At 38.4% G+C, this 19,570-nt stretch overlaps 1 protein-coding gene across 5 annotated transcripts in view; it reads right to left on the bottom strand.

The window, feature by feature from the left end:
- Positions 1 to 19,570, bottom strand: part of PLCE1 (phospholipase C epsilon 1) — a 140,806-nt gene that overhangs the window by 91,899 nt on the left and 29,337 nt on the right. The window contains exon 1 of one of the 5 annotated variants that reach the window (XM_063132892.1): positions 18,515 to 18,778. The exons of the other annotated variants lie outside the window; for them this stretch is intronic. The gene's annotated coding sequence lies outside the window, so the exon portion shown is untranslated. Of the gene's footprint in view, positions 1 to 18,514; positions 18,779 to 19,570 lie in introns of those variants that run through there. 5 annotated transcript variants of the gene reach the window in all.

Genomic DNA, 19,570 nt, shown 5'->3' with positions numbered 1-19,570 from the left:
ACTCTAAAGAAGCTATCCAAGGTGCTGAACCTTATCCCCAGCCTAGGTTCAGTATGTTGGATAGCTCCTTTAAAGTTCTGACTGGTTCTGACTAAAGCCCAGGATGAATTCAGAGCCCCACCAAAATCAGAGCCACCAGTCCCCACTGTCCCTGCATCTCCACACAGCGGGGTTAGGACTGGAATCCCCTGGGGATCTACTGCCAGTCCGTGTTGACTACACAAAGCTAGGTGAACCAACTATTCTATATAAGTCAGTTTCCTATGTTTCTAATTTTGTCTCTAATTCACAACATGCATTTTAAAGGAACAGCTTGATTAATTTCAGAATTAATCATTCATCATTCAGTTTAGGAGATACTGGAGCTTAAAGCAAGAGTTTTACTTTTTTAAAAAGTTACTTCTAAAATCGTGTATTGTTTGATGTCCATCTAGATGAAGATGCAGGTCAGCACATGGCATACCATTCCTCAAAAAGAAGGAGCTTACTTCTGCTATAATCTTCCATGGAATGTCTGAATATAAACTTCAGGAAACATTACTCCAAACCAGTGGATTGCAAGTTAACCAAGGTGGCTAGAGTCTACTGCTTTAAAGCCAAAATGCTGTCCTTCCTAAAGAATGGAGCAACAGGTTTCGCTATTAGTTGGTCCACTGATAGGGAACTGTTCCAACTTCAACATTATTATTATTATTATTATTATTATTATTATTATTATTTATTTATTTATTTATTTATATAGCACCATCAATGTACATGCTACTTCATACACTAGTGTTACGGGATATGCTCTCATTAGACCCGTGTACAAACTTGCACACTTCTAATGAGACTTACACCTGCTTATAAGGAATCCTTTGACATTGGCAATAGAGCGTCTGTGGCTATGTAAGGCGATTCTTACTTAAGAAACTTACAGCATTGAAGGGGATAATGCCACAATGGCACATTTATTGAGGTTGAAACAAATACAAAGGTACAAGCTAGCTTTGGGGAAATTAGCTGAGCAAGTAGAGGCTTAGAAGCAGTTTCAAGACTGAAAAACAGACTTTTTGAGACTTAAGAGCATACACACACACACAGACAACAGGGGAAAGAGTAGAGGGAATCTTTAAAGGCAGTATACCTTTCCTTGGGCTGCAGCCCTTTCCTGTAGACCAGAACTGGAGAGAGTTGCAACTCTTGGTCTTAGGTGAAGAGGAAAAGAATACAGCCAGGCAAAGCACTCACTCATGGCGGCTTGCTCTCTCAAGCTGGCATCTGTAGTATGCCCTTTGTTTCTGGTTCTAAAGAGAGAGAGAGAGCCTCCTTCTTCCCTCTAAACTTCAGGGTTTTTTGTATGATCTTATCTAAAGATCTGCTTGCTATGGGAACAAAAGAGGGTGATTTGGGATGATGGCTGTACTTGATGCAGCCTGGAGTTCAGCAACAGGGCTACATTAGCATGTGTATGACCAGGTAAAACTCTTGCCATCCAGCATTCATATTCTGCTTAGTTTTACCCCTACTTTTGTCTCTGGGGAATGCATTTGAAGAAGTCTATCAGGAAATGGTTACTTGACCTAGGCCTTCTGTGAATGCTCTCAGTCTGTAGGTGGGGTTTTGGGTCGCTTCAAAATGGAGTCAGTACTGCTCACAGAAGCTACCTTGTAACACTAGATTCCAGCCCTTTCCCACAAGTGTGCTAAGTGGGAGACCTACATGAGAAGGTAGGCTTCTGCCCTTCACTGGACTGGACCTGTCCTCTTTTATTCACTTTTTGGGAGGGGCTGGAGATTACTATGTGATGCAGGAGTTTGTAGCCTTTCCTGACTACAGTTTTGAGTAAAACAAAAACAGGGCCCTTCTATATGGATGTGAATTACAAAAGAACAAAGAGCAGAATAGGAATGAGTCAAGATTGCAATGGCAATCTTGAGGAAGCTTCCTTCTCCTCTCAAGAAAAAAATAAACAGCTTGTGCACACATACCCAAAATAGTATGAAGGAATAGGACAGATTCCAAAGAATTAGCTTGTTCGGTGTTTTATTATGTTCCTAATGGTTTTAATTTTTGTGAACCGCCCAGAGAGCTTCAGCTATTGGGCGGTATAAAAACATAATAAATAAATAAATAAATAAATAAATAGGCAAAAAGTAACTATAGAATTTCATTGCAACAAAAGTATACAACACTGTTATCGGTTTATAGTTTTAGTTCTGCCATCCATTATTTAATATCTGAAACTATCCCAAGGAAAGATGGTATTGAATTTGGTCACAGCAGGAGATCTTTCCCAGGCCCCTGTCTGAAAATATAACATGACGTAGTTTCCACAAATTAAATTGGATGTGAATGTCTTTGCTTTAAAGAGTTGAATAGGTTTAGAGAACTGGTAAACAAATACAATTATTTTTTTATTATTAAGAAGTTTATTCGTTATTATCATCCTCATCCAGTTCATCGTTACCAAAGTGTGCTATGCACTTTACAAAACATACAATTAACAAGTCCCTGCCCAAAGCAGCATAAAGTCTAAGAAAGTTATTTATGTATGATGTATGCAAGTTAGATCTTCAGTTAAATCTTTGAAAAGGACTAGCACTGCAGGGTTTTATTGGAAAGGAGTGGCAAAGTGGTGCCATGAAGACACCACCATAATCAGCACCCACCAATTGATCCAAGGTAAAAAACACCTTATCTGCCACAAAAACATTTTTCTTACCAATGTTTAAATTTGGATTTCCCCATACTGTCAATTGAGCATGAGAAAATGGATCAAAATGTAATTGATGTAATATTGTATATCAAAATCTCTAACAGCCATAACTGTGGGAGGAACCCCATCCATTCTAATATGCCTAGAACCTAATCCCATCCATTTGCAGAGAGGGTCCAGATAAGATTTCCAGATTGACCAAGATGGAAAATCTGATCTGAACAGAAAAGACCAACTAATTTAGTACAAGTCAAAAAAATAAGCCCGATGATATAAACAAGATCCAGAAAATGAAATCCCTCCTTTTGGGAAATTGCATCCCTTTCAAAGATAATCATGGCAAAGAGCAATGTCTGAAAAATTTACGAAACAAAGCACTGATTTTTAAGAAATATTTGCAAGGTATAGTTAGAGTAATCCAACGTATTACATGAACAATTTGAAGTATAGTATTCATCCTAAGTGTATTAACTTTGTCCCACAAACTCAACTTTAAAGATGGCTATCTAGCTAAATCCTGAGCCATCTTATTAATCAATTTATTCAGATTAAGCTTGATCAATAACATCTGGGCACCATCAAAATTGCCAATCAGCTAATATGATATGAGATATATCTCCAATGGGCAGTAGTTCAGATTTTTACCAGTTAACTGAACAGGCAGACAAATTACCAAAAGTATTAATCAACTGCATCAAAGCCAAAACAGATGACTGGCATTCCAAGATAAACACCAGCATTTGAATTGTGCATGGAAATACCCCAGGGGTGCAGCTGTTTTAGAACCAGCAAGATATGTTTGAAAACGGGGAGAGGAGAAGCCCGATTTTGACTATATTTTGAATGTGTCTCTCTGACTTTGAATATATATATTATGAATGCTCCACATTTGGTTATGATACGCTAAGTCAGGGTGGGAAACCTGTGGCCCTTCTTGCTGGATTACAACTCCTTTCATTCCCAAAGATTAGCTATGTTGACTGGGACTGATGGTAGTTGGAGTCCAACAATATTTGGAGGGCAACAGGTTGCCCACCGCTAACTCACTGTATCATAAGTCTTGGACCCCATTTTGTCATCTTTTTTGCTATTTTTAGATTGAATCAGTCATACCTAAAACACCTCAACTGTTGCCATAATAAATATTGCTTTCTAGTGTGCTCTGAAAGTATTTGGGTAACACAAATAATTTCTAATTATTGTAGTTACTTTCCAAAATATTTTACTATTTTGCAACCAATGAAGTTATGTCTGTTGCTTACACTACATTCAAGTTTTTCTTAACTACCAACGCAAAGAAACCCTTTGTTTGCAAAAACAGGCGACAGTGTCTTGTTGAAAGATGATAAAAAGAATAATGATGTTAATTTCTTTTATAGGAAAGCATGTATCAGGGCACTTAACTGTCTCCAAAATATGTGTATTTCTCCAACTGTATCTAAAGAATGTGCATTTCACCTACTGTTTTCAAATAGTATCTGGTTTTCTGTTTTGGACAAGAGCTCAGCTCAATTATATCCAGAAATGAAGGTTAGGGAGAGATAAATTAAGTACACATCTCTCTGGAATCTGATATTCAAAGAGATTTGCTTTTAGGCACTTCATTATATTCTTATTTTATTTATATCCCACTTTTCTACAATATTTGTACTCAGCCTGGCACATACTCCAAGTAAGGCTGTAACCCATGGGGATTACTTCTAAGTAGACAAGTACAGGACTGCACATCATATAAACAAGTAACAAAAATGTTAAACTGTCACACAATTACTAAAAACAGCAACATTAAACTAACAACTTAAAACAGACTATTATGCAATATGTCACAATAAGTAAGTTTTCAAAGCCTGTCTAACAGGAAGGGAGACAGCTATTGGAGCTCCCCATTCAACCAAAAGACCAATCCTGACCCAGTGTGAGATGAACTACATGAACATCATAATCACATGATATCACCAGACTCCTATCAGAAGTCACGGTTCATTTGCTGTTCTTTTTTTAAAATTATTCTTTATACCAAATTTATTTAAAGAACTGACTCTTGTCTGTCAACAGTGAAATAAATAAATGCACAATGCTCTTAACTATAATTTAGTGATTACCTTTAACTAAAATGCAGCTGAAATGAAATGAAAGAGACTGCTGTGTGAAGTCCCAGTGTTCCAGAATAAATGTAAAAGGGCATCACGGTTTGTACATCATGGATGTAAATGGCATCATGATTTCTGGCAAGGCATTAGAGTGAAAGTGCAAGTTAAGGGGAGTAACCCCTTCCAACACATTTTACTTGCTGGAATGTTTCACCATGCACCTGTGTGTACTTCAAAAAAGGAGAGGTTATCACATTTTAAGGTGTCTGGGATGTTTCCTGTCATACTTCAGCATACACACAGCCATATCTCACCATTAATTTAAAAAGGAATGAGGAACTAGAGTAGAATAGTGGCTAAGAGTGACAACTGTGTGAGCCTAGAATCTAAAGTGCTACATAAACGTCAAGTACAAAGATAACAATATCCAATCAAAAGACAGTGCTAGAATTCTTGAAGGAATTGCAAACAAGAAAAACACTTTCATCAAAGGGGAAAATACAAGTAAATTCTTCCATACAATAGCTTGCTAGTGACTTGAATGTTTCATGTGGACATGTATAGAGAAATGGACAACTCTCCACAAAAGCCACTTTGGGAGCAAAGAAACAGCAGTAGCAGAAAGGTATTTAACACTTTTCCCTACTTCAAATCATCTTTCCTCAAACTTCTTCCTTTCCTCCTTCTCCTGAGCTTCCAAACACATGGGGATTACACACAATCCCACATCTACATTGAGAGTAAGAGTGAGGGGGTTCACAGGATCACAGTGGCTAGCCCCACCCTCCCACTGATGACACACAGCCCAACTACATCCTCAGCAACCTTGCAAAGGGGCCCTACATGCATATTAATATACATCTGTAGGGTTTCCTCCATCTTCAGGATTTCCCCTCATCTGGAGGAGCTGTACACGGAATACGTGGCCCATGTGCACAATAACAGGACTTAGGGGATCATCACACAAGTGTTTTATTGCACATTCGTTAGTGCCCACTCACATTTTTTCATGCATCCTTTAGACAACATTGTCAACCTCTCGCTCGCCTCCCACTCCTTCCGCTTGTCTTTCCGTGGCAAAACAGGACCCAGAAAATCTGACGTTTTTTTAAATCGAAACTTGTGGCCATTTCCTGCTGCGTGCAGGAAAAGCAGTGCAATAAAACCACCCACTGAATGGGTCACATGGTCATTGCCGCTTTCTCTTTCTCCTCTCATGTAGAGATCATCACTATTGTGGGACAGCAGCAGGAGGCCATAGTGACAGTAGGCAAACGCGAAACACCCCCCCCCCATCTGAAGATGCTCTAACAGTGTGATCCTACAACATCCCTCATCATGCATGTTTTATACTTTCATACATTACTTGAAACTCCACCGGGGGTGGGGGGAAGGTTAGAGGTGGGATTTGGAGAGGGGAAAGCATTAAGTATCTATTGCTTCTCAGTTTCAAGTTGCCCCTTCTGTTCCAGTGTTACTGGGAAATTACTTTTCCAGGGTTACAAACATTTGCATGTAACATGTAGCTAGGCTCATTTAGGTTAATTTGGATTTCACTATCTTCAAATAATTTTGGGGTGTGTGTGTGTGTGCGTGCGTATGTGTGTGTGTTTAAACCTTATAAGGTATTCCAAATGAAAATCTTTCACCCATACATTTTGAGCAATATAACAGTAAAATAATAGGATTAAAAGTAATTATTTACATAAGACTATCCAGTACTTTTGGAGAGATCGGTTTCCAACAAGACACTCTCACACAATGGACAAGCCATTTTTGGCTCTGCAAACGATCTCAGCTGCAAAACGTAAACATTCATAAATAACTTGTGGAAGAACAAGACATGATATATCTGGTCTATAACTCAATATAAACAGTCTATAACTCAAGAAGGTGTTGCAAATTAGCCTTAAAAATGTTAACACATAGCTCAGCACAAACTTTCTATGTCACAATTGTGCTATGGAGGTCCTGCCTCAGCTATGGCCATTGGGGACAGAAGATGGTCCTGAGCATAAACACTGTGCTGAAATAACCAGGTTCTTTCAGAAAGTACATAGAAAGTAACAATAAGACTAGGAGTCTAAGGAATAGAAATTAAAAACTTTATCAATTTTTTATACACCCATCAATCATGACAGCAATGAGAAACAATACAAATTCCAAGGCAACAAGAAGACTCTCCTTCTGTGTGAGGCATGGAGAGTAATGTACATAGCCCCTCTGCATGCAGAAGTCTTCTAGGGACAATATGCAATGCTGTCAATGGCCTACAAGGATATCATCCTACTCCTATATAAGGAGAGCAGTGAATTGTCCTATGGGGAAGCAAAGCTCTTTGTATACAGCATTCCTCAAATTGTGGGCTGGGAACCACCACCAGACATTCAGGCCCACATTCAGGTGAGCCTCAGTGCCACAGCCCATTCAGTACATCCTTATTCAACTGCCCCACCCTCAGGGTGCATCATAACCTTTTCATTGGACTGTTGTCTGCAGCAGCAGCAACAGTAGCAGCTCTCTGTATGTGCAGCATTTAGGCACATGTGCAACTGTGAATTAGTTAAAACGCAAGGCTGTAGCATGCCAAGTTAGAAGGAGGGAGGGAAGGGGGAAGGAAGGAAAAGAATGGGAATAATGGAGATAAAAGGGGAAGACAGAGAGAGAGAAAAGAAGGCTATCTCCTACACCTCAGAAGAACAACCAGCCATTAGAAATGGAGTGTGTGTGTGTTTACATGGGAGTAGGGAAATAAGTCTGGAAGACGGAGATGTTTGGGAGGAAGGATCACCCTCCTCTAAGGGGAAAAAATGTCAGAAGGGGCTTTGAAAGAAATTTGAAAGAAATTAAAGGTTACTTTCAAAATAATCATGATAATGATGTTAAATGTTAGGAATAGAGAGGCAGGAAATAAGAGAGGGAAGCTGTTATAGGAGGAAGTAAATGAGAAGCAGAGTGTAGGGAGGATTGAAAGAAACTGGTTGTTGAAAGGATAGGGTACAAGTTAAGTGTGAAAGGAGAATAAAAGAAGAAATGATAGGAGTAAGAATACTTTAAAACACATGTGGGGAGAAGGTGAATTTTTCTTCTCCACTTAGAGCCTCTGGATCAACAAATTCTGTCTAAAATGTTGAAGTTGATTCATATTACCTCCATAGACAGTGCCAATATTTAGCTGAACTAGAAAATCATTGTGGCAAAGAATTGAGCAATTTCCAAAGAGGGATTAGATATCCAAAGAAAATTAACAGTAATTGCCAACTGATTATGCAGCTTCATTTGCCACTATTTTGTGACTAGTGGGCCTCAGTAAATTAGGGGGCTCTGGGATTAGAAACTCTGAGAACCAGCCCACTATCCATCTGCTTGCAAGTTATACATACATGGAACTGAAAAGAGAGATTATTTGGGGCGGAACTGCAGCCCTTTTCTAAAAGCAAATGCACCATTAGAGCACATTGCAGGAGCTTAAAAAGTGATAGAATGGCTCAAGTAACCAGGATGCTGCTATGTGTGATTTACTGTTATGCAATCTACCCTTGAAACATGATAGTATAGTAAATATGCAGACCCTAAAACCATAAAATAACAGCCTTCCCTGTGGCAAGGTTGCCCCACATCTGGTACAGCCTTCCAAGTAGCATAAAAGCTAGGTGGTTTTAATCTGGTAACTTTTATTATTTTTATTCCTCTGGTATATTATTTTATATTTTATTACTTCATTGCAGTTGGCTAACAAACAGCATATATTTTTAAAAGCTGCACATCTTCAGCAATGATTGTGACTAGTGTTCGGCTAAGCACAGCTCTGCACCTGAAGTGTCCACCCAAATGGGGTAGACTGAATTAAGGACAATGGGGCAGACTGAATTAAGACATGCCAAAAATTGTGCCAGGAAGCAACAAGGAAAAAACATGAAAGATGAGAAAGTAAGGTTAAAGTTCTCATGAAGAGTTCTGATGATGATATTTATGTTATTATTTACTGCTAATAATATAATTTTGGATAACGATATTACATAGAATAATCTCTCTGGGGTGCTTCCCTTTCATTAAAAGTCAATCAATTCCAATTACTACTGCATTGTGCGTAGAAGAATCTCATTTCCGCATCTGCAATATTAGGTTTTTTCTTCTTTTCTTTTTTTTACAAGGGAGCAGATGCTCTTCTAGATCTTGGCTTAGATGCTTACTCATTCTGTATTTAAAACCTCTTTTATTAAAGATTTACAGTGCCTGTGACTCTGACAGCCAAAAAGGAATATTTTCTTTATCTTTGGTTTCTTGCAGCTTGCGTTATCCACCTGAGTTGTTTGCATTTTGTTTTATTTTTAGTTCACTGGTTTTCCTTGCCCCAATTGTACGTATTGACATATATTTAATAAATAAGTTTTCTGGGTGTTTTGGTGGGGAGCAAGCTACTAAAGTTTTCTTCGCCACAGACAGGCATTCATGCTTCATCTTTCTCACTATCTAGTTTTAAGGCACCCCTCTCCATTTGTTCAACTTTTGATTACCTTAATTTTATTGCCTTTGTAGCCCATTTCATGACTTTGATGAAAGATGTGTGTACATAATTTATCCCTGTTGTATAAAATACAATAAATTTGCACACATACATCTCATCACAAATTACTTTTATATGCACCACTTACTGAACCGGCACTGATGTAATTTTTCCGTTAAAAAGACCCCTAATGTTAATGCGGTGTTAGGGTGAACATATGAAAAGGAGGACAGGGCTCCTGTATCTTCAACAGTTGCATAGAAAAGGGAATTTCAGCAGGTGTAATTTGTATATATGGAGAACCTGGTGAAATTTCCTCTTCATCACACCAGTTAAAGCTGCAGGTGCCCTACCCTCTTTTAAATCTGGTCACTCTAGTATAGCTCCTGCAGCTTTAACTGTTGTGATAAAGAGGGAATTTCACCAGGTTCTCCATATATACAAATGACACCTGCTGAAATACCCTTTTCTATACAACTGTTAAAGATACAGGAGCCCTGTCCTCCTTTTTGTATGGTCATCCTATGCAGTATTGGTCATAAAGGTCAGTGTTGCCAGCCATACAAGTGAAAATAAATAGTTTGTAGTATTTGTTTCAGCTGTGGATGTGGCAGCACAATCGTAGGCATGTTTTACTCAGATGTAAATTCTACTATGTTCACTAGGACTTACTCCAGTGGGAGCTGGTGCCCATTGGGGCTCTTGGAGTAGAGGGCAGAGTAGTTAACAGTAGGCAGAGCCAAAAGATTACAGTAAAGGCAGCAATCATGCCTGTAAAGCAAAATGAAAAATCAGGGGGTGTGGGAAAGAAAAATGGGGGAGGGGTGAAATGAAAAACAGCAAGGGGTTGAAGGCTCCTGGGACAGCCCACACAAACACACCACCATTGCATCTAAATCTCCAGGGCACCGGGTTTAAAACACAAAAAATAGAGGGGAGGAAACTGAGAAAAGGGGGGGATTAAAATGGAAGAAAATAATTAGGGGTTGCTCCCACCCATGCACAAGGCTTGTGGAGATGCATGCAAGCCCGGCCCAACTAAGCTTCAGTGTGCTGGGCATTGGGAAAAGAAGCTTGGATAGTACAGCTTGGAAGAAGCAGAGAAAATGTTTCTTTTTGCCGAATACATGGGACTGGCCCAACTAAAAGCTCCATCACACCGGGAGTTAACACGCTCCCTACCTTCGCTTCTCTGCACACAGCAGGGGAGAGCAGCAATTCCGAGTTTAAAAAAAATGGGACTTAACTAGGGTTTTTTTTTTGTCACGAAAGGAAGGCCAGAAGGAGCAGAAGGCGCGCGGGAGGCAGACAATGTCATGTGAGGGACACTCGGTGAGTGCCCAGTAACAAGCGTGCAATAAAATGCTCGTCGGATGGAGCTTTAAGCTTCAGAGTGCTGGGCATTGGGAAAAGAAGCTTTAATAGTACAGCTTGGAAGAAGCAGAGAAAAATTTTATTTTTGCTGAATACATGGGACTGGGGGATCACCCATACCAGCAGGCACCTAACAAAATGGTGTGGAAGGGTGTTTCAAGCCAGCACAGTTCCATCCACAGCAGTGGAGCACAAAAGCACCCCTGCTAATGTACTGACTCAGAGGAGCAAGTAACAGTAATAGTCAGAATGATACGCACAGTTTCCCTCACTCCACCTAATACTTGCAAGCAGAAGAGAGGGGGGGGGGCATTTTTGGCTCTGGTTCTGCCCAACATCAACTCTGACATCTGATTAACTTTTCCCATGGGTCAACAGCTCTTCACAGAATAAAGGTTCCCACCACAGCTATGGGGCAAGGATGACATGCATTGCTACTACCCAGCAAATTGCCTTAGTCTCACCATAGCATGGCAGCAACATATATAAGAAGGAAATATGTGGGATAATAAAATCCAGTCCTGGGAGCACTGCTGCAACACCTAGAAACAAGTTTAAGAATGACTTACAACCCTCCTTTCCATCTTCTACTTTAAGAAAAATGCTTATTTCCCACCCATCCACCCCTAGATGCTCTGAATTAATACAGGTATAATTAATATACACAGGTATAATTAATATACACAGGTATATCTTGAATAAGCTCAGAAAACTCTAGGGGAAAGTCTTCATATAAATAAGAATATTCTCTGTCAAAACTGCAAGACATTTCATCCAAAGGGCAGTAAATCCAAGCAAAGCTGTCCTGTGTCCCCAAAGCATTCTATGGCTCACGTATGCTGCTTGCAGACTTTTGACAATGTACAAATATGGACTGGAAAGATTAAGTAATTGTCCTATCCAAAAAGCTGTGAAAAAAATTCTAGTACAAATATATTTTTTGCAGTTTTCTTTCCGTACATGTCAGATATTTTCCATAATATCTTAGTTTACAACATTAGAAGGTGGTGAAAAGGATTTGTAAAACCCATATCTATGTACCTTTGATGCACTAGACTTTGTACAAAAGGAAAGAAACATAAAATATGACAGTTAACCAGCAATTTATTAAATATATTTGGAATGAAAAAAGGATGGAAAAAAGACGCCAGCTAATCTTGCAGTATACATAAATTAATTGTCTAACCAGGCAATGTGGACATGGCAATGCTGATTACATTGCTTACATACCAAGTTGAATTATTTTATCATAAAGATCAATAGCCAAACTTTATATATCCCAGTTAGCTATCTCAATATGAGACGCTGTTACCTAACAGGTATATTCCTACAGAAGAAGGGAGTAAAGAATAAAAGAGCAAGAAAAGTATGTTCTAAGTTTAACTGCATGGCATTTTATAGCCTCTTGTATGGAATATGCTGTACCCTCCATTAATTCATAGCTAGGGAAACATTTTGAGAAATGAATTAATGAATTCCTTCTTTGATGATGTTAAGATATCTATTATCATCTTAGAAGAGCCCTAAATATACATTTAGGCTCAGGTTCCAAGAGGTCTGGACATTTCCTAGAGTGAATCACAACCTTTCATGCATAAGTAGGATTATAGAAAAACATGGCATGAAATATTTGAGACTGGGGCCTTAGCTAGACAGGGAGAAATCCCAGGGTGATCCCCAGTAGGTCTAGCTAAGGCCTGGGTTTCTTATATCTCACTGAAATTTGGAAGCTGAGATATTTACCTTTTTATTATCCCCCCTTTTCTGTCACCAAAATATCACTTTATAAAAACTGTGTTTCTGCCACCATATAATTTATAATAAAATCATTTCCTCCTTAGCACACACTCAACAAAGAGTTCCGAGGCTATAGACATCAGACAAACAGATAAGATTGATTTAAAAGTTAAAATAATAATTAATTGTTTATGTAAAACATATTTTCATATTAAGATGATCGACTACAGAATGTTTGATGTGATCAATATGCTTTGATGATTATTTCGTTTAAAGCTACTGTTTATATATGGAAGCAGACTCAACCAAGTTCACTTTGCTATTAAAACCATTTTTTCCTGCTTCCATCTTAGTTCTCCCAGAATGAATCTGAAGTCTAGACCTGAAATTCTCTCTCTGATGGTGAGCATGAAGCAGAGTAGTAGTCAGTCAGCTGCCTTCTCTAAAGCAGACTTGCTTCCAGAGGCCAAGTGCCTTCTGTTGTCACTCTGGCCAGAATCCAGAGAATTGTATCTGGAGCAAGAATTTCCTCTTCTTGCTCGCTCCCACAGCTTCTGCCATTAATGGTTCCAGCCACTCAACTTCTTTAGCCTCTTGCCTAGGTTCCGCTGTCCTCTCCTTCCTCAGGCTCTTTTCTGCCTGAACTAACCAACCTGCTCCAAGTATTCTTGACCGCGTTGGGGCTGTCCTTTTATATGCTAACCAAAGCCATATGACCATTGACCTTTTAACACAATGTTAGCTGCCAGTTTATTGGCCTATATTTATGATACGATGACAGTGAATGTTTGTTAACTAGCCTATCACAAGTTGAGATTTTTGATTCTCCTATCCAGTATACAAGCTAGGCTTCTCCAACATGGCACTTTTCAGTTGCTTTGGTCTCCAACTCCCATCAACCTCAGCCACCATGGACAATGGTCAGGAATGCTAGGAGTTGTAGGGGGGCACCAGGTTGGGGAAGACTGCATGAGGTTATAAGTGTTTCCTTGGTAGTTGCTGTAACACACTGCCACAGTAGGCCTCAGTTACAAAGTAACTATTAGGTTTCACTTAGAGATAAACGTTCTATCTCTCACCATTAAACACTTATAACAATATTACATTCCATAACACACTTATTTATAAATTCTGTACAACATTTTAATAATATTTCCCTCAAAACACAGTTTCTCCACACATGGGTAGAGGGGCCAGTAACTCATTGCCATGTACAATCTGGTTTTCACCTTGCAAACTCTGCTTTGAGAAAATATGTTTTGTTTTGTTTTTAAAGTGGGAGGGATAGGGCACCTTGGTGGACATCATGAAAAGTGTCCAGGTGGGCATTGCTGCCTACAGGCATCACATTGCCTTTCCTTGATCTAAACAAGTATCTCCCAATATACCTGCCCATACTCTTAGTTCACCTTTAGATGTCTTCCTGTGGGTACCCCACCGAAAGTTGTTAGAAAGGTGTCTACAAGAGAGAGAGAGAGCTTTGTCAGCTATGGAGACCCATTTATGGAATGAGCTCCCTAAGGAAGCTCGCCTGGCTCCCATCTTGTTTATTTATTTAAATATTTATTTATTACATTTCTATACCACCCAATACCGGAGCTCTCTGGGCGGTTCACTTTTTGGTTAAAAAAAAATTATCTTGTTAACTTTTTGGTCCAGGCGAAGACATTTCTATTCTCCCATGCATTTCAGATTTTTATTACAGGCCTTTTAAATAGATATTGTATTATTTATCATTGCTGTTTTTAACATGTTTTTAAAAACCCTTTATTGTGTGTGCTGCCCTGTGAACTTATCATATTTAAAGTTCATAAATCAACCAATCTACAAAGGTCATTTATCAGGGAACTTCCTGATAAATCCAGCATTCTAAGTTGGTAGTTCCTTACCCCAATCTCTACTGCAATTTGTTTGCCTCCAATCCACTAGGGCAAAAAACTATCAGGTGCCAGAACAATAAGCAAGAGTGAGTAAAATTCAAGACTTCATATCTTTAGTAGTTTATTGCTATCTATACCAGATAAGGAATACACAGTCAAAATCTAATGTAAGTGCCCTTATGTTCCATTAAAATAAATGGAAATTCAGCATGAGTACGTGCTAGACTGCAGCTTCACACACTTACAAAAATGATCATACTGCTCTGAATTCCTTCATCTCTTTCAGTAAAGAAAAGGATACTTAAAGCAGTTTTTTTCATTTTAAAAAAACTGTATTAAATTCCACTAAAGCCAGTAAGATATTAAAGGTCTAGAATAAAGCTTTTCTGCCTTTTCCCACTGGAGTTCAATGTCATATGAGGCATCACTCTGAATTTAAAACATCTGGCTTATGGCCAGGAGAACAAAAATACTTTATATTAACTTCTCTTATCCTCTGGAGACTACTACAGAGCCAGGAAGTGCAGTTGAGACATCCATGAGATTTATTTTGCTCTACATGTGTAAGTTTCAACTGAAACTCTGTATATATTACAACTTGCTTGCAAGAATTCATAGTTATAAACTGTAATGATATTATGTGTGCCACTACTATGACAACTCCTCAAAAACATTGTGATTTAGTTGAACTTTAATGAGATATAGGAGAAAGGATTTATACAGTCTTTTTTAGAAGTAATTTCTTGATCAAAACTGATAGACTGCTTTCAAATTTATTTTGTATCAGGGTGAGCAAACATAAGATCCAGGAGACTACTGAGCTCTACAACTACAGCTCACAGCAGCAACCTACCCCCACAAAAATAATCCTAAATCATCTGCACAGCTAGGGAGCCATTACCCTTAGTAGGGCAAGGGGGGGGGGTAACCTACCAAGTATTGTTATTGAATATCACAATATCAACATTTCCTATTTTATTAAATTAGTGGGACAGGCAATTGAAGCTGCTTTAATATGAGAGTGGAAACCATAGCATATATGAAAGGGGCTTAGAAGATGAGAGATGGGAGTTACTTGGAGCTGATTGGTAGATTTAGGCCTTAGCTAGACCTAAGGATTTTCCCAGGCAAATGGAGGGGTTGTCCCTGCCTGCCCCTGGGATCCCCTGTGTGTCATTTGCAAGCACAGGGATGATCCCGGGACGATCCCGGGATATAGGCCTAGTCAAGCCATGGCCTTAAGAGGTGCTGCTGCTAAAACAATATTCACAAGCAAGATGTGGAAGGGTGGCACAAGGAATTTAGAAGCCTTTGCTGGGTTGTACAGTTTGGCCCCTTCATCTATTTGAGTTTGATACCCTGCTTCATATGAGAATGACAGCCTATATAATAGTCCCAAATAAAACTTATCTTGTATTCCTTTCCACACAACCACAGTGGACAGGACAACATTATTTTCCTGTGCATTGGAGAGTGAGGAGCACAACAAGGTATGCAATATACACCGCCATCACCCATTACCTGCAGAGTGCTTTACCTGTTCCATTAGTGTTAGCATTTCTCACTATTTCCCTCACATTCACTTTTCCAAACAAACATGACCATTTATCTTTCCTTTACTGAGCCTCATGAGGGTTCCTTATCATGTTCTCATGCTGGACATATCACTGCTTCTAGTATCAGTTCTGGATCCCCACATCCCTTTTTCAATACTGAAAATGATCTTCCACTATTCTACTTTCTTTTACCATACTCCTAGCAGAACCACAAATTTCCACATGTCCTAGAGGCCCTGAATTCCTTGCATGTTCGTAGACAAATATTATGGTCAAAAATAAATCATTTGCTAATCTTGAACTTCCAATTAGAGGCAACATTCCATGTTTCAATCAACAAACTACTGAGAAAATTCAACATTTCAAGCAACTTTTGTGGATTTCAGGATGCTGCAAGATCAAAACTATCAGTTTGGAAAACTTATAGTCTAGCTGAACACACACACACACACAGAGAGAGAGAGAGAGAGAGAGAGAGAGAGAGAGAGAGAGAGATGATTGCCTTACCTTTCAAGCACTCTAAACTATAGTTCTCACTGACACAGTAAACCTGTGTCTGAGGGCTCCCATCATTGAATCCTCCTCCACACCAACAGAAAACTGTACACAAGAAAACTAGTATGTCAAGGGCAATGCTTGGCTTGAACTCCTTCCCTAATGTTTTCAGTGTGCAGATAAGTGTTGCATAGAAGAGCATTTAATCATGTGAGCTATAGCTGCATTCTCAAGTAGTACAGGTTTATCACCTCAGCAGGAATTAAGCCTTAGATATGATTGTTGGAGAAGACTGTTGAATCGAGTGCATAAAACTGACTTAAGTATAAAACTACCATTCACAGAGAGGAAAGGGAAATTGTACATTAGTGATGGGCGCTGACACTCATCCAGTATCTCTGTCTTTCCTTCTCTTACTAAGGTAATAGCTTATGCCCAGCACTCCAGCACAACTATGCTCCGTCCTCTTCACAGGTAAAGATTAATATCATCCAAAGTACTGGAGCTGAGGAATGCTGGTGGAGATCCACTAGCCCTTAGAGAAACCCACCTCTTAGTGTGGAGACTGGAACTCATTCAATCTGCTGCTATAAAAGCCAAGCAAACTGAGGAACAAAACCACCACAAAGACAGATGCTTGGAGACTCCCATGCTATATATTAGGTCCAATCTGCATGCAATCCTATATCTATCTACTTCTTTAAGATTCTTTCCTCCTCCTCTTTTTATGAGCCACATAAAATTGTCAGCAATGCAGTGGTAGTTAAATGTGATATGAAAATGTCTTTAATCAGTGTGCATCATTCATTCTACTGATTCTTTAAGATGATATTTGTCCTTAATTTTACATATCCTTCACTTATATTGCAGCTTGCAGTCTGTAAGACCATTGCAACAGAAACTGCCTCTTCTCACGTGCATCATTAATACAAGTCAAGTTCTAGATTCTGGCAGTCTTTTACAATACAGCAGCGAAAAAATAGTACAGCACCAACCAACGCACCCCTCCATGTATAAAATAGTTGAAATAAATATGGAAATAGAATACTTTCATAGAGATACAACTGCACGCATGCTTTGTAGCAGGGAATACGGATGGAACAAAAGTAATGCAGAACGTTCCAATTATATTCTGAAAGCTATAAAAACTTGATTTTCCAATATATCTGAAATGAGAGGATTTAGTAAGACTGTCATTCAAAACTGAAAGATATGTGAGAGATTAAGAATTCTCTACTTGTATCTGTGACAACTTGTTTTATTCTGTGTTCTTTAAGAAGCTCAATAATGTTTAAGATAGTAAGCAGTTCGGTTTTATCACAACTCAGTTACGATGTTAGTTGAGTCGATTTGATTACTTAAATTCCTAAAATACAGAACATTTTGAAATATCCAGCAAAGTACACTGACATAACCATTTTAAAATATCAATTAAATTAAACCATTTTAATGACACTCTGCAACTAAAAGTAAATCATCTTTACGACTATCTCATTTTATACATAACATACAAATGTTATATCATGTAAACATAAACAAATACTTTCAAAAGCAGTCTAATCTTGATTCTATAAAAATGTTTCAACACAACTGCAGGATAAAATCCCCAAATCATTTATCTTCTACGGCACACAGACAAAAATATATTCCCTTCTCCAAGCAAACACAAGTCTATTATTACACGTAGTTTACTTAATATTACATTTTTAATGAGTAGATTGGTTTTCTGAATTCCTAACATTATGAAACCATTGCTCATTAAAAGTATTCTAAAACAAGGTGAATTCCACAATTGGACTATAGTTATACAGCCAGAATGACAACTAGTAACCAGAGCCTTTTAGCAAACATATTTACCTTGACAACAAATGTCATTAAAGTTGTGATAAAACACTAGATTTTAGAATTAGTAATCAAGTAGGAAATGCACAAGCATTTTTGTGTACAGAAAGTAACAGTTACTTAAAAAGGAAGAATCTTATTTAAGGGAGACCAGTTTTTCACTTTTGCATGTATTAATAAATCTTGACTTAGAAACACACAAAGCATGTTTCAGTGAGAAAATCGTCCTGCTTTTAACTGCAAAAGGTCTCTCAAGAACATTCTATTCAACATAGCATTTTGTTAATTAAACAAGAGTTTAAATAAAATCTTCTATTACAATGAATGAGACGTACCTTTTCCACTTAAGTGTCCACAGCCTGCTTATCCAGATCACATCAACTTGAACCAAAAGCTACATTACAACATGGAATGCAGGAACACACACACACATGCCAAGAAGCCAAAACAAGCCAACTGTATTCAGCTACACAGGATGACAGTCTGTTCTCGTCTCAAGAGGCTATGCCTAAGAGCCTGTAGAGAAACTATTGTGCAGTGCCAAATCTTAATCCCTTTGCTGAATTTCACATGGTGCAGCCTCACCTCTTCAGTTCCTGCAAAACCTTTTTTCCAACTGTCTAGATTTAAAAAAATAAACAAGAAGCTTGTAAAAACCACACAGAAAAAGAAAATCTGGGTCATATCACTTGCTGAAATGTTTCTGGACCTTGCATGTTTGCTGATATTTACATTACTGTAAATAATATAAAGTATTTTAAAAACTGAAAACATCAGTAGAGATGTAATTATAGTATCACATGAATTCCTGCAAAGCATAGTCTTCTCAAGAAACATAACACTTGACATTCATTGGGTTATTTTAATTAGTAATTATTTACAAAACCCAAATATGAATTCCATTACTACTATAATTCTCCAAAGAGGATCATGGTTATAGGAAATAGGGGTGAGGGGAGGCATCCCCAATACCCAAGTTCCCAAATCCTACAAAACAAAAAATACAGGAATACTTCCAAAGAAAAAATCCCACAATATAGGAAAAATGTATAGCCATTAGTAGCATTGTACAGTAACACCCCCTCACACATGACCCATAATGGAACAAATTTGTGCAGGTCAGAAGGGAAATGTTACTGCGCCCAACACAGAATAGTGTAAGTTCAGGATCTTCTGTTTTAAGCCAAGGTAAGAACAAACTCCTTCACCAGCCCATGAGTCAGAGGTCACAAGAACAACATAATTCCACCTTTATAACACTCTCTTCCTTTGCTTCTTCCTCCAACATTACTTTTACCCCATTAAAGAAATCTGGAATGCAACTCTGCTCCAAAGTATTTAGCAAGATGAAATTACTTCATTAAAACTGACCTTGCAGTCAGTGACTTTGG

The sequence above is a fragment of the Elgaria multicarinata genome, chromosome 8 (genome assembly GCF_023053635.1).
Source record: "Elgaria multicarinata webbii isolate HBS135686 ecotype San Diego chromosome 8, rElgMul1.1.pri, whole genome shotgun sequence".
Lineage (NCBI taxonomy): Eukaryota > Metazoa > Chordata > Lepidosauria > Squamata > Anguidae > Elgaria > Elgaria multicarinata.
Note: the sequence above shows the minus strand (reverse complement) of the source record. Positions and strands in the feature narration are given on the sequence as shown.